Source organism: Staurois parvus, unplaced genomic scaffold (genome assembly GCF_062004578.1).
Source record: "Staurois parvus isolate SC_StPar_1 unplaced genomic scaffold, SC_StPar_1.0 ptg000006l, whole genome shotgun sequence".
Lineage (NCBI taxonomy): Eukaryota > Metazoa > Chordata > Amphibia > Anura > Ranidae > Staurois > Staurois parvus.
The window spans coordinates 4,304,871-4,319,522 of record NW_028317802.1 but is presented as its reverse complement, the minus strand read 5'-3'; positions in this window follow the sequence as shown (position 1 = coordinate 4,319,522).

The window sequence follows — 14,652 nt, the reverse complement described above, 5'->3', positions numbered from 1 at the left end:
TTTGGGTTGGCCTGATGGTTACTGTTTAAGTCTATTGAATAGAGACCTTCAAATCCCCTCCTCCTTTTGTGTGAACATGCACAGAAACCAATATTAAGGATTTGTGTTAATGGGCTGCTGTTTGCTACAAGTGAGTTTTGCATTCCAATACTTGTCTATAGGAATACAAAATCTGCTTGTAGCAGGTCAAATGCAGGTCAGAAAGAGGCCAAATGCAGGTCAATTAATTCTTAATTTCAGAAGCATCTCAATCATATGTCTAACTAATACAATCAACAAAAGCCTACTGATGGTTGACACAAGCTCCAAATGGCATGTAAGACTGTGTGCATTTTTTACTGCATTTGGTGTGCATAAGACCTTATAGTGCAGTTGACAGCTGAAGTGAAGAAAATACATTGTCAATTTTTACAAAAACTTCAATGCAAATATGATGGACTCTCCCCGCCAAAGTAGACTTACGCCCTCTTAACTTGCTTCAGCTCTTTGGACAGGTCTAATAGGAAGAAGCAATCTCTACATCTGTCTCTTGTCATTTCCATCTCATTTTCTTTCATTTTTCTCTCTCTCCCTCTCTGCACTAATCCTTATCCTGCTATAAAGAAACATCTGAACATATGTAGGGAATAATCCAGGCTTTCCAGAATACTAGAGGCAGAAGGCTTTATACTCCACAGACAAAGAGAAAAACAATCTCCAAACTTGGCCATGCTCACAAGCCATCCAGTGTCTAATTTGGGTTGGTATGCAGTCAGCGATGACAGTGGCAGTGGTCGAAAAAAATATATTTGTTTAAATGCTGGTTGTTTGACTGGGACAATGACAGATTATGAGTTTATGCAGCCATTCAGACTTTAAAATTAAATTGAAATCAAGGCATTTTTCCAAAATGAGATAGGATGGACAGGCCATAATCAATTGGAATATATTTATCTTGCTAAAGCTAGAAAAAAATTAAGCTTTCAAAAAATGTCAGGGGCTAAGATCTTGTGTTAAAAGCTGAAACGTTTGGTCCACTTCCCAGACATCAACTCACAGTATGAATTATATCATACTTAGAATAGATATGTGTACACATTAAGTCTTGTGGTGAGTCAGTGCTGTGTATTGCTGCGTTATTACCAGACAAACATCACCAGATTACCAATCGGTGACAAAAGGGCCTATCCCCAGGACATATGCCAGGGATGGTTTGTATGAATAAAAAATACAGACTATTGGCTGCTTTGTGGATGATTCAATGACCAGCCTACTTAAACAAAACTGCCAGACAAGGTTTTCCTAACATCTTAAAAGTAAACTATTTGTTAGCAGTTAATTAAAAATCTCTAAGAAGAAAAAGAAAGAAAGAAAAACACCTCACAATGGCTGTCAGAACTCTGCCTATAACTATAACTGGAGCAGAACAACATCCATACTCCACACCAACAACCAAACTTTTTCAGAATGTCAAAGGAACACAGTAAACACCATCTGATTCAAAGTATAATTTATATATGAGTATCCTGTGCCATTGGAGGTCAGCACATTTAGTCCTTAAATTGTAACTCTGCTTATTAGGTTTCAGAGATGGACGCGGTTCAACCATTTTGGTTTCAGACTCCATCTTGCTAAGGGTATCCATTTCCCCCTCATTCCTTCCCCCTCCCTTCTTGAGAGACACAGTGACAGATGTGGCTGGTTATGGGTCACTGACAGGCCAAGGCACCTAGTTCAGTGCCTAGCAGTCTGTGGAAGTGTAGCCTTTCTCACCTAGGCAAGGATAACTCAGCTGTCCTAAGAGAATTGGAGACTCACTGTCCCAGAAGCTGTAACATTTCACACCTCATAAGGAGATAAGGCAGTTCTCCCAGAAATTGAAAGAATTATAACCTCATAAAACCTAGCTCAGCATAGGTGGCAGGATCAGATAACTTCTGGTAAAATCAGTTTTTCCCCTATGTTTCATATCTTGAAATATGGAAGACTTACATAAAAACCGGGCACCTCGTCAGATGGCCAATGCACAGACGAACATTTTGATGGGTCTCTCGTCTACCTCAGATCATCAGGGGAGCCAAAACATAGAACTCGTACACTGTGTAATGTACAATTTCATAATTCATATCTACATGATCCTTAGACTTATTTGCATAATAAAATACCCACGGACAGATTGTCGCTTGTGCAGCTGGGAAGTTATAGGCCAGAAAATTAATTATGAAAGATGCTGGTTCTAATTTTGGGTTCCGCCTGCCAATCCCTCCCTAAACAGAGTATTGGTCAGTTACTCAGAGCCACCCCCCTGCTGGGGGACTTTAAAAAAAGGCTAGCAGGCCTAAAGAAGTAAGTTGAAGACATCTCCTATCTTTCCATCATAACATATGGAGATCAAATCCCGCTTCTGCTCTGCAACTTGGATCTGCTGACCCAGGACTTTGGGCAAGTACTTTAACTCTTCTCTTTCTCTCTGATATCTCTTTGCTGTGCTATGGTTCTTTGTGTGTATATATATATATCTTAGTTACATCTTTTTTATGTAAATATTTTTATTGCACCCTGTTTGACCTTTTAGTAATAAATCTTCCTTTCTGAAAGTGTTGAACTGTTTCTATAGCTTTTAATTGCAATTTACGAATCTCTGCCTTTAAAGAGACGCAACTGTTTGTTTAACCCTCTGTATAAAAGACCTGTATTATGACCATTTTATACAGACGATTATATTGACCATTATAGCGTCATAGCTGAATCCGAGTTTCCTCTTTCTCTGTACCAAAAAAGGAGGTGGTGGCAGTGAATGGTTAATTGCGTGATTAATCTGACCCAGTAACAAGCGCATTCAGGCTGCAGGCACAGATTGTAGTCCATTAGCTGGAAAATCGCTGTGCAGGGTGCAGCTGGGTGGGGCATTGTTACGCACGGCACATCGCAATTTCCGATTGGCCAGTCCTTCGGTTACGAGTTTGGTGAGAAGGTCTGGGGTCTGACACCACGATCAGGACAGTGTCTCCTTATCTATTCTTTAAAATCTTCAATGCTGGATTATGTTCCTCTCATGTTTTATGATCTCCATTCAGTCCTATAGAAGGTTTCCACCATTCTTGTCCCAGTAAGGCACTAGATCTCCATAGAAATCAATAGATGTGGCATACTTGTGTAAGGGTGACATTGAACATTTTGAGGGTACCTGTCAAGTATGATGCAAGAGGGCATCAATGTCCAATAATTCCACTGAAAAAAGAGTTGCACTTTAATGTTTATCTATAGACAAAATTACCAGGTTTATATTTTCTGTCTATGGTCCCATTCAGGGTATTTTACTTCACTTCCTGTCCAGATGACATGAATGCAGACTGCAAACAATTTGCCAGCATGGTCACCCTGTTTCTTTGTGGCTTACCATTCCTTTTTTCTAAATCGGCTTCCTACTCCTTGGACAATGGTGTATAGGGATGATATGTTTTCACTAAATTCCTTTTGGTATATTTGTGAGTTCTGTAGCCAGCAGTGGACTGTAATCAAGCTAGCTGTACCTGAACAGGAGTGTTTCTCTAAGAAGAGTGTATTTTCTCTGCCACGTGTTGTTTTAGCTTGCTGCAGCAAGGTGTGCTAGAGAGATATGATTCTGTATTATGGATATAGCCTGCCCAATCATTGGGCCGGAGGAATCCTATTGGGGCATGTGGGGAGAACTAATAAATATCTCAGCCTGACATCAGCTTAGAGGACAATCTTTCCTAGGCCTTGAGCCTAGCACAGGGAAAGATGCAGTAATCTCTCCTCCTGGTGGTAAATTCTGAAGATGTTGGTTGCTGCACATGGACTTGGGGAAACAAGGTTCTCCTGTACTCTACATATGGCGATGTAATGAAGATATTTGAGTGGGAGGTTAAACACAGGAACCTTCCTATGTTTTCATACCTTGAAAGATAGAAATTGAGAATGAGAGACTTGGAGAAAGAACTAGAAGAGATTGAGATCCAGTGTATTGATCTGTACCTCACCCTCTTTCCCATATTGCCATGTTCGATAAACTTTTTGCTCTAAAGTGACTGGCACCAAATGTTTCTAAACATCCACAGAAAAGATAAATGTTTTTGATAAATGTTTTTGGGCTTAACTGTAAATTATTAATGTAGCTGATACCTAAAATAAATGTTTTTGGGCTTAACTGTAAATTATTAATGTAGCTGATACCTAAGGAACTATGTTCATGTGTAAGTATTGAAGATCCGTACAAACATCACTGTTTTGACTAGCAAGAGATGCGTAACTTTTGTCCAAGGCACTAGTGATGCTGTGCCAGCTCACCCTAGCATGTTTAAAATAGAACATGAATTTTTTTTGTATTTCAACACACTACTGTGCATTGCCATGTGTCTTGGTATAGCTCTCTCCCTGTCCTGCAGCACAGCAGGTACAGCAGCCCTTGTCCCTCTCTCCTCAGGACAGTCCTTATCTTCCATAGCACATGCTCATCAGTTTCTCTTTCCAGGTTTAAGCACACTAGGAGGTATAGTCCACATAGCTATCCACTAACTAGAAGTGCACCATCCACAGAACTACAACCCCCAGCAGCCTCTCTGCTTCATTCTCCAGTGGGCAGGTCTTCATGTCCAGCCAGTATGCCATGAGAGTCCTTCTCTCATATCTATTGATAGGGTTAGACTGCAGTCTCAGGCTGCAACTGCAGCCAACCAGCATCTTTCCGCGCTACTGTCCTCTTCCTGTGCTCTGTCAGTCCTTGTAGAGAGAGAGATGTTCTGCTACACAGCTTAAAGGGCCAATAGCTGGGCTAGAGGTATAGTTCCTATTTCACAGTATATGATCAATAATATTTTTGGTGTTTTTTACAGTGCTGAAATTTTTGTTACATTGGATATTTTACAGGATAGCTCTCTTTTTAATATTTTATCATAGTTGCTGGTTCTCTTAAAGTCAGACATGTAGAAAAACAATTTTAGTCTTTTAAAATACTATAGAGGGCTTTTCAGATTACAATGTGTATTTAACCTGTAAACCCCCCATGCGTTACAGTGATGAATTGTAAGTGGAGTAAATCTTAGCCAGTTCAATCATCTCTAAACCTAACTTTGAAGAGCAATGGAGATTTTGTCATAAGTTTCTAGTCTGATGGATCTGCCCAAGTGCAACATTAGCCTTCATAGGCTCTATTAGTGGTAATACATGCATGATGAATTTGTCATAGGATATTACACTTAGATTGTGCCATGTGAATTTTTTTTATCAGCATTACAAAAAAATTTGCTTTTTTAAGCTGAAGCTGGGGGGGAGATCAAGTCTCTTTTCCTGCCAGAAAGGTCTGTGCCGTGTGGCAGAGCTGTGTAAATCTCATAACTGGATAAGTAGAAATACAAATTCTCTGGCAGGTAAAACAGTGCACCTATATGTATTTTATATGGGTATCTTTGTTTGCCTGGAGCTCAAATGGAATACCAATACTTTCGTATATACAAGGTTTATAGGCAAAGCATTTTAGTTAAAAAAAGATAAACACAATATTAATAATATAGCTTTATGATCTCATAATAGCTAGTTTTATTTCCAATTTAAATATTACTTTCAACTTACTCCCACTCACCTGCATTTTAACAAGGCCTCAGAGAATAATATGTTTTAAAGCTATGTAATTAATGTAGGGTCTGTTAGATATTTCCATGATAAGGTCACTTCACGTTTCAAAGCCTTGTAGATTAACTGCATGCCTCTGTCTACATCCCATTGGCACAGCAAGTTCCCAACGCAGGCCATATTTTACAGCTTAAGTGATGAAATTAGCCCCATTTCCATGTGACCTGCTTGTGCTCCTTATTTCTCTTTCTAATGCTGTTCACATTCAGTGAGACAAGCAGTGTTAAATATCACTTTGTGTAAACCACAGTCCCTAAAAAATTAACTGATTGCCTTTTTTTTTTCTTGAACAATTTTTGTTCTCATTATTCCAGATTCAGTGAGTGTGACACACACAGGGCCAGTAATTAAGAAGATGCAAAGATTTTCTCACAGGTTCATCACAATTAACTGTCCTGAAGGAGTAAGGTGTGACTGCAATGATAAAGCCAGATGTAATTAATGTGAGAAAATTCAGTACTAGAGGAGGTGTGTGACAATTGCTGGCACCATGTTGACAGGATTTAAAAGAACTAATTTTTTTTTTGTTGTCAAGCACTTTTTTCCAAATATGATCCCTGACAAATGCATTTGTATCTTTAGGCAGCAAACGAAAGACATCTAAATAGCCAAAACAATTTTTTTTGAGAGATGGAAATCTACCCTACATATTTTTCCTTACATTAAAAAAAGGCATATACTTAACTCATCTCATCCATGTAATACCAGGATTACCCATACCATATAGTAAGTCAAATTGATATGTTATGAGTTATACCAACCTGACCAATGTCATTATTGTAACATAACTTTCAGTCATTCCATTTTCATTATGTCAGCCTAAGGAATAAGTGCGATTTCAGACAAACTTCAATTATCCTTTCTGCTTAGTAGGTGCCTGGCATGGTAACATTAGGCAAAGATTACCCTTCTGGGACTCCTGGACAATGGGAATCTCTGGCATCTCTGGCATAGATTACTCTTCTGGATCTCTTGGACAATGGGCATCTCTGTCTGGGCCAGTGCTTTTGTACAGTGGGTTGGCATTGGAATTCAGCTTCCTGTTCCAGAACATTTTTTTTTGTTCCTTTGCACGCTTGTAGTCCTTTTCCTTTACCAAATCAGGGGACGGTGGGAGAGTCTACATGGATGTATCCTTGTCTGACAGGCCAGCAGGCATATGCTTATTTCAAATCATTTAGCACAATTTAAGAGTCCTTTCACACGGGCATTCCATTTTTTCATCAGTTCAGTCCTGTTTTTTCAAAGAAAATACGGATCAGTTTACATCCATTTTTCATCAGTTTACATCCATTTTTTCATCAGTTTACATCAGATTTTTCATCCGTTTTTGTCCGTTACTTTTTTTTATATGGAAGAAAAATAGGGTTTTCAAAAAAAGGATGTTAATGGATATGGACATTAACGGATGTAAATGGATGATCATCCGTTTACATCCACTAGTCCCTAAAAATACATGGGTGTCCGTTTTTCATCCGGACAGATGAAAACATACATACGGAACGCCTGTGTGAAAGATGCTTAAGTCGCCTAGCAGATTTATGGAGAAGTGAGAATTCTGCACTATTTGCATGACTTTTTGTGTGTTGGCAAAGCTAAAACTTTGGAATTTCATGCAATGCTGGCCACCTTTCAGTTGGACTTTGGAACCCAACAGAGGGGCTAGCTACAGCTATGATCTTCTTGGGAATTGAAAATGATTCAGTGAAAGGGGAGTGTAGATTGTGAGCCTCTAAGACCAGCGGTTCTCAACCTGGGGGTCGCGACCCCTTTGGGGGTCGAACGACCATTTCCCAGGGGTCGCCTAAGACCATCGGAAAACACATATTTCCGATGGTCTTAGGAACCGAGACACCGCTGCAGTCTCCGGCGATGTGTGGGCGGGATGATACGCTGCTGTCACCTGGCCACACCTCCGGGATCGCTCAGCAGCTCCGCCTCCTCGCCGCTGATTGGCCACCGGAACTGTAGCTCAGGAGAGGCACACAGGCGGCCAATCACCGGCGAGGAGGTGGAGCTTGGAGAGGAGGAGCCGAGCGGCAGCGCGCGTACATCAAAGAAGACCGAGGGAGCTGCCGGAGCGAGTGAAGAGGAGAGCGGCCAGAGAAGGAAGACAGCTGACAGGTAAGTGAGAGAGCGAGCCCAGGCTGGAGCAGGGGTCAGCAAAGTAAGTATCATTGGTGTCAGTGGGAGGAATAGTGCCCCATCATTTGTGTCACTAATACCAACGATGGGGCACTATTCCTCCCCCCACTGACACCAACGATGGGGCACTATTCCTCCCCCCACTGACACCAACGATGGGGCACTATTCCTCCCCCAACTGACACCAACGATGGGGCACTATTCCTCCCCCCACTGACACCAACGATGTGGCACTATTCCTCCCCCCACTGACACCAACGATGTGGCACTATTCCTCCCCCCACTGACACCAACGATGTGGCACTATTCCTCCCCCCACTGACACCAACGATGGGGCACTATTCCTCCCCCCACTGACACCAACGATGGGGCACTATTCCTCCCCCCACTGACACCAACGATGGGGCAGTATTCCTCCCCCCACTGACACCAACGATGGGGCACTATTCCTCCCCCCACTGACACCAACGATGGGGCACTATTCCTCCCCCCACTGACACCAACGATGGGGCACTATTTCCCCCCCCCTGACCCCAATGATGGGGCACTATTCTCCCCTCCACCACACTGACATCAATGATGGGGCACTATTCCTCCCACTGACACCAATGATGGGGCACTATTCCTCCCCCCACTGACACCAACGATGGGACACTATTTCCCCCCCCCCCCTGACCCCAATGATGGGGCACTATTCTCCCCTCCACCACACTGACATCAATGATGGGGCACTATTCCTCCCACTGACACCAATGATGGGGCACTATTCCTCCCACTGACACCAATGATGTGGCACTATTCCTCCCACTGACACCAGTGATGGGGCACTACTACCACTGACACCAGTGATGGGGCACTACTCCCCCCACTGACACCAGTGATGGGGCACTATTCCTCCCACTGACACCAATGATGGGGCACTACTCCCCCCACTGACACCAATGATGGGGCACTACTCCCCCCACTGACACCAATTATGGGGCACTATTCCTCCCACTGACACCAATGATGTGGCACTATTCCTCCCACTGACACCAGTGATGGAGCACTACTCCTCCCACTGACACCAGTGATGGGGCACTACTCCCCCCACTGACACCAGTGATGGAGCACTACTCCCCCCACTGACACCAATGATGGGGCACTACTCCCCCCACTGACACCAATGATGGGGCACTACTCCTCCCACTGACACCAATGATGGGGCACTACTCCTCCCACTGACACCAATGATGGGGCACTACTCCTCCCCCTGACACCAATGATGGGGCACTACTCCTCCCACTGACACCAATGATGTGGCACTATTCCTCCCACTGACACCAGTGATGGAGCACTACTCCTCCCACTGACACCAGTGATGGGGCACTACTCCCCCCACTGACACCAGTGATGGAGCACTACTCCCCCCACTGACACCAATGATGGGGCACTACTCCCCCCACTGACACCAATGATGGGGCACTACTCCTCCCACTGACACCAATGATGGGGCACTATTCCTCCCACTGACTCCAACGATGGGGCACTATTCCTCCCACTGACACCAACGATGGGGCACTATTCCTCCCACTGACACCAACGATGGGGCACTATTCCTCCCACTGATACCAACGATGGGGCACTATTCCTCCCACTGACACCAACGATGGGGCACTATTCCTCCCACTGACACCAACGATGGGGCACTATTCCTCCCACTGACACCAACGATGGGGCACTATTCCTCCCACTGACACCAACGATGGGGCACTATTCCTCCCACTGACACCAACGATGGGGCACTATTCCTCCCACTGACACCAGTGATGGGGCACTATTCCTCCCACTGACACCAGTGATGGGGCACTATTCCTCCCACTGACACCAGTGATGGGGCACTATTCCTCCCACTGACACCAGTGATGGGGCACTATTCATCCCACTGACATCAGTGATGGGGCACTATTCCTCCCACTGATACCAACGATGGGGCACTATGCATCCCACTGACATCAGTGATGGGGCACTATTCCTCCCACTGACACCAGTGATGGGGCACTATTCATCCCACTGACATCAGTGATGGGGCACTATTCCTCCCACTGATACCAACGATGGGGCACTATTCCTCCCACTGATACCAACAATGGGGCATTATTCATCCCACTGACATCAGTGATGGGGCACTACTCCTTCCACTGACACCAATGACATGGCACTACTCCTCCCACTGCAAAATTACAGTTATGAAGTAGCAATGAAAATAATTTTATGGTTGGGGGTCACCACAACATGAGGAACTGTATTAAGGGGTCGCGGCATTAGAAAGGTTGAGAACCACTGCTCTACGACCCTTGATTTGTGGCCAATCATTGCACAGGCTTTGTGTACTAAAAATATGCTTCCTAGGAACTTACAGGACTTCGTAGGTAATTTGGCCTGCAGGGACCTTAGTTATAAGAGGGTTTACTGCAAGCATCTGGCGCAGGCAATGAGTGGAGTGCTTCAGCCAATCCACTTTGGGTTTCAGGTGAAATGAAGATAGACTTGAAGGTCTGGGAGATGTTTCTTTCCAGTTTCATTAGCAAAGTCTTATGGCCATGTCTGCCATGGGGATTTAGTTATTTGCAGATTCTTCTGTGGCATTAGGATTCTGGGGAAAGGGGAATGGTGTGTGGGCATGTCATCTACAGAATAGTACACAGTATGTAAAACCACTAACATACACTCACTTACACTACTTTATTAGACACATCTGTTCAATTGCTTAGTAACACAAATTGCTAAACAGCCAATCACATTGCAACAAATCAGTGAATTTAGGCATGTAAATGTGGTGAATATGACTTGCTGAAGTTCAAACTGAGCATCAGAATAGGGAAGGGAGGGGATTTAAGTAATTTTGAGCATGGCATGGTTGTTGGTGCCAGACGGGCTGGTCTGAGTATCTCAAAAACTGCTGAACTACTGGGATTTTCACGCAGAGGTTAACAGAGAATGATCTGAAAAAGAGAAAATATCCAGTGAGTGGCAGTTTTTTAGACAAAAATGCCTTGTTGATGTCAGAGGTCAGAGGAGCATGGGCAGACTGAAGGTGGTGAAGGCTGTCACTAAACTAATGACTTTGTCCTTGCCTGTTGTAAACTTGCTGCTTTATCTGGTTTGCATCTAAAAGTTTGTTTTAAAGGCACATGTGTACCAGGGTTGAACAATGAATTGCTGAGTCTTTTTCTCATTTTTGGTGGCAGAGATTTTGGGCGTTGGCACAAGAGTCTATAGTTTCATGTCCACACAATTTATGGTTGGTGCCCTTGGAGTATTAGCCAGATGGCTGCAAAAGTCTTTGGCACCCAATATGTGGCAGCTTACAGGGCAACATGGCTGGACTGGGTGAAACTGGAACAGCCTTGTTTGAAGAGGTACATTTGGTTCCCAAATGTCTTAAAAGCTAGAGGCTCAGCTCTGGCATTCATCACAAGGTCAGTCTCAACATTGTCTTTCTTGTTTTGGTGGCAGGGCCACAAAGAATTTTATGCCAGACAGGTGTTGAATGTGATGTGTAGAGCCAGGTCTTTTGCAGATACCCAGTGATCAAAAGCTTTCAGGGATCTGTATCTCTGAATATGGAGAGTGCCTGTTTATCTTGGATTTCAGCCAGGCTTTTTATGGTGTCTTTTGTATTAGTGAGCTGGTCAGCAGGAATTAGGAGGGAACAGAAGGTTTGCATTGCAGGGATGCACTGTTGCATCATGGGATACTGTGCATAACTAGTTGTCAGTTGAAAATGGATCAGAAGGTGTTAGGTTTCTCATTGGAATGATATCCTCAGCTACTTGCCCGGTGGTGTGTTTTCACTAGTATTGGCATCTGGGTAACAGTTTCACTGTTTCAGTTCTGAGTAGTGTTCTGAAGAAGTTGTAAGTCCAAGAAAAAACCACTGTGAAAGTATAGTAAGTAATATTTGCCTCCCAAGGAGGTGTACCTTTTAATAGAAGTGTGTAATGATAAAAACATCCAAAGAAGTTTTTATCATTACACACTTCTATTAAAGGTACACCTCCTTGGGAGGCAAATTTTACCTACTATACTCTTACAGTGCTTTTATTTCGTGGACATTTGGCTTCACTATTTTAGCACTCACATAGCGGCAGTGACTAGTATTCTCACAAGATGGTACTTTTTTGCGCTTGATTCTTTGGCTTATTCTGGAGAAGTTGGCATCTTAGGACTATCAGGGGTACTTTTTAAAGATACGTGTGGCAACTGAGGCATATCGGTGAGGGCCTTGATGAAACCATTATAAAAAGAATTGGGCATCAGGAATCCTATCAGTTTTCTTCTTCTATTAGATCTCATTGAGTTCAACACATGGCCTGAATTTAAGGGTTTTTGTTGTGGTTTGTTTTAATTTCCTCTGTTTATGTTTTACTTTAGGCAGATGTGTAGTTTCGGTGGTGGGACACTCGTTTTTTGGGAAGAATGAGGCTCCAGACTTTGACTGACAGATAGGTCTCTGGGGCTGGATGACTAGTTGGTGGAGATACATTAACTGGGGGTTAAGGGCTTAACCAGAGACTAGGTGCTCTTTAGGGTATCTAGATGGCTTCAGAGGTGGTGCCCTTTAGGGACTGTAGTTATTCATACAGGTAGTAATGGTCTTGGGAGTGTCCCAATGAGAACTTTATTTGCAAAAAGCATTCAGTCATATTTGGGAGCTCTGCCTATCATTAGTCCTGGTGTGGTCATAAATTGTACAAGCCATTTAGAGGAAGAAAAATTTGCATGAATCCATGAGCCTTTGCAAGGATCTTGGTTGGTCAGGCGAAATCCTAACTTTGTCAGGAAATGGGTGGCATTTTGGTGTTGCACAGGTTACTGGAGCATGATCTCAAATACATTGGTAGAGATGGATTACACCACACAGATGTGGGATTGGATGTCTTTAATCATGGCATCCATGCCATTGTGTCTTTGGTTTGTGGCACAATGTACAAGGCTAAGGTGTGAGCCTTGCATGTGGGTTGATTGACTCCTGATAGTGTCAGCTGACTGCAATGACAGAGACTTGAAGAACAACAGAGATAAGAATGGTAAGGAATGCTTTGTTAGGCCATGGTGGGGTGAGATTTCCTTCATGACCATTTATAGTTCATGATAATTTGGTATTTATTTTTATTATTTTATATTTTATTTTATTTTGTATATTTTATTAATATCTGTTATGTAGCACCCTCCTAGTTAGGTGCTAGGATGTGTATAGTTCGGTTAAGCATAGCTGTGTTTCTCTGCTTACCAGAGAGGATATCAGGTAAATTCAGTGTGATATTCTGCTTAACAGAGTGTTGTGATTGATGTCTTAGGTCTGCTCATGCTGCTCTGGTGTTCTTTGAATTTGTCTGAGTTCTGGCCGCTTTCAGGAAGCTATAAGAGCTTTCCAGAGCATGGTTAAGGGCTAGGCAAATGAACAGCATGGATATGGATACAGCCCTAGCCAATTGCAGGGGAGGGTGACCCCACTGCATGCTACGAGTGGCATTTACGATCTGGGAGCACATGGCTCTGGGTCTTTCCCAGGAGTGGATTGCACTAAGCCAGGCTGGACGAAGGTTGCCTCGCCTGGCACTTGCTGCCATGTGGCCTCAGGTGGGTCGACCTGAGGGTCTGAAGTTAGAGAGAGTGACCCTGGTTCTACAGTAAGCTGACTGAGGGGAGCTGTCTGCCATAGATCTGTCTGGTATCACTGGAGAGAGTTGCTTGGAAGATTGGAAGGAGGCAACCATTTTGTTCTTGGACTTGTGAGTACTGACACTATCCCTATCCCTATCCTCAGTTCTACAATAAAACTCCAAAAAGAAAACATCCCCTAGACTGATCATTGAAGACAATGAGCCAAAGTGTGTGTGCGCCTTGCTGCGGGGCATAGCAAGGGGAAACTGTGGCAACATACCAGCGGCCCTTGGGAGGGTAGTGCTACAGTTATTTTATGTATTTATGTTAATTGTATTTATGTTTTTTTTTCCTGTTCAAGTAAATCTTCACATTCATGCTGTGGCCTTTTCATTCACTTTAATGAAGTATTTTTATAAAATGGCTCAGCGTTTAGTGGGTTTTATCTGAAGTGCACTTATCCTTTAACATACTACAGCCAGGTAACACCAGCTAGACCTGTTCCATTCGCATGACATGACACTGAGGCATAGCCTCCTAGTAATGTGAACTGGACCCATATAAAAGAATGATGCTTACTTGACTCTTTAATGTGTGACTTAAATGTGTGACATCAACCAGGTGTCTACCCACTAGCTTACTTGGTTGTTACAGTATCCTGGTTTCCAACCAAAAAATTTAAGAGTATTTCTAGTCAACGTTTTTTAGTTCTTGATAAGAGTAAGGAAAATTTACATCCCCTGTTAGGTTTTTGCTGTTGGTGATTCTCAATATTTTTTACATGTTGTGGTGAGTATAAAGATAGAATTTATGAGCTGCCCCTATACGGTAGCACATTAATTTTACAATATGGTGACGTTGTCTTTTTAGTCCTGTACACTTGTTGTTCTGTGGAGTTAAATAACTATTAGCAGTAATAAGGTGTGTGATTACATTCTATATCAAGCTTGTGGGTTACTGTTTTACCAGCAATTAGCACCCCTGATGAGTATCCATGCTTTTAATTATCTAGCATGTACGTTATTCAAGTCTCGACTAACTACACTGACATGTTGCATGCTGTAGAGAATGATGTGGTAAAGATAAAAATAATGGAAATACTGAAATTAGTGTTCCTTCTTCAGATTTTATCTTCAGATTTTTAAATATGAATAATATTTTTAGAGTAAGTCTATTTTTGTTGTTTCACAGAAGCAACAGGTGGTTTACACATCCCTTGTGGTGAGA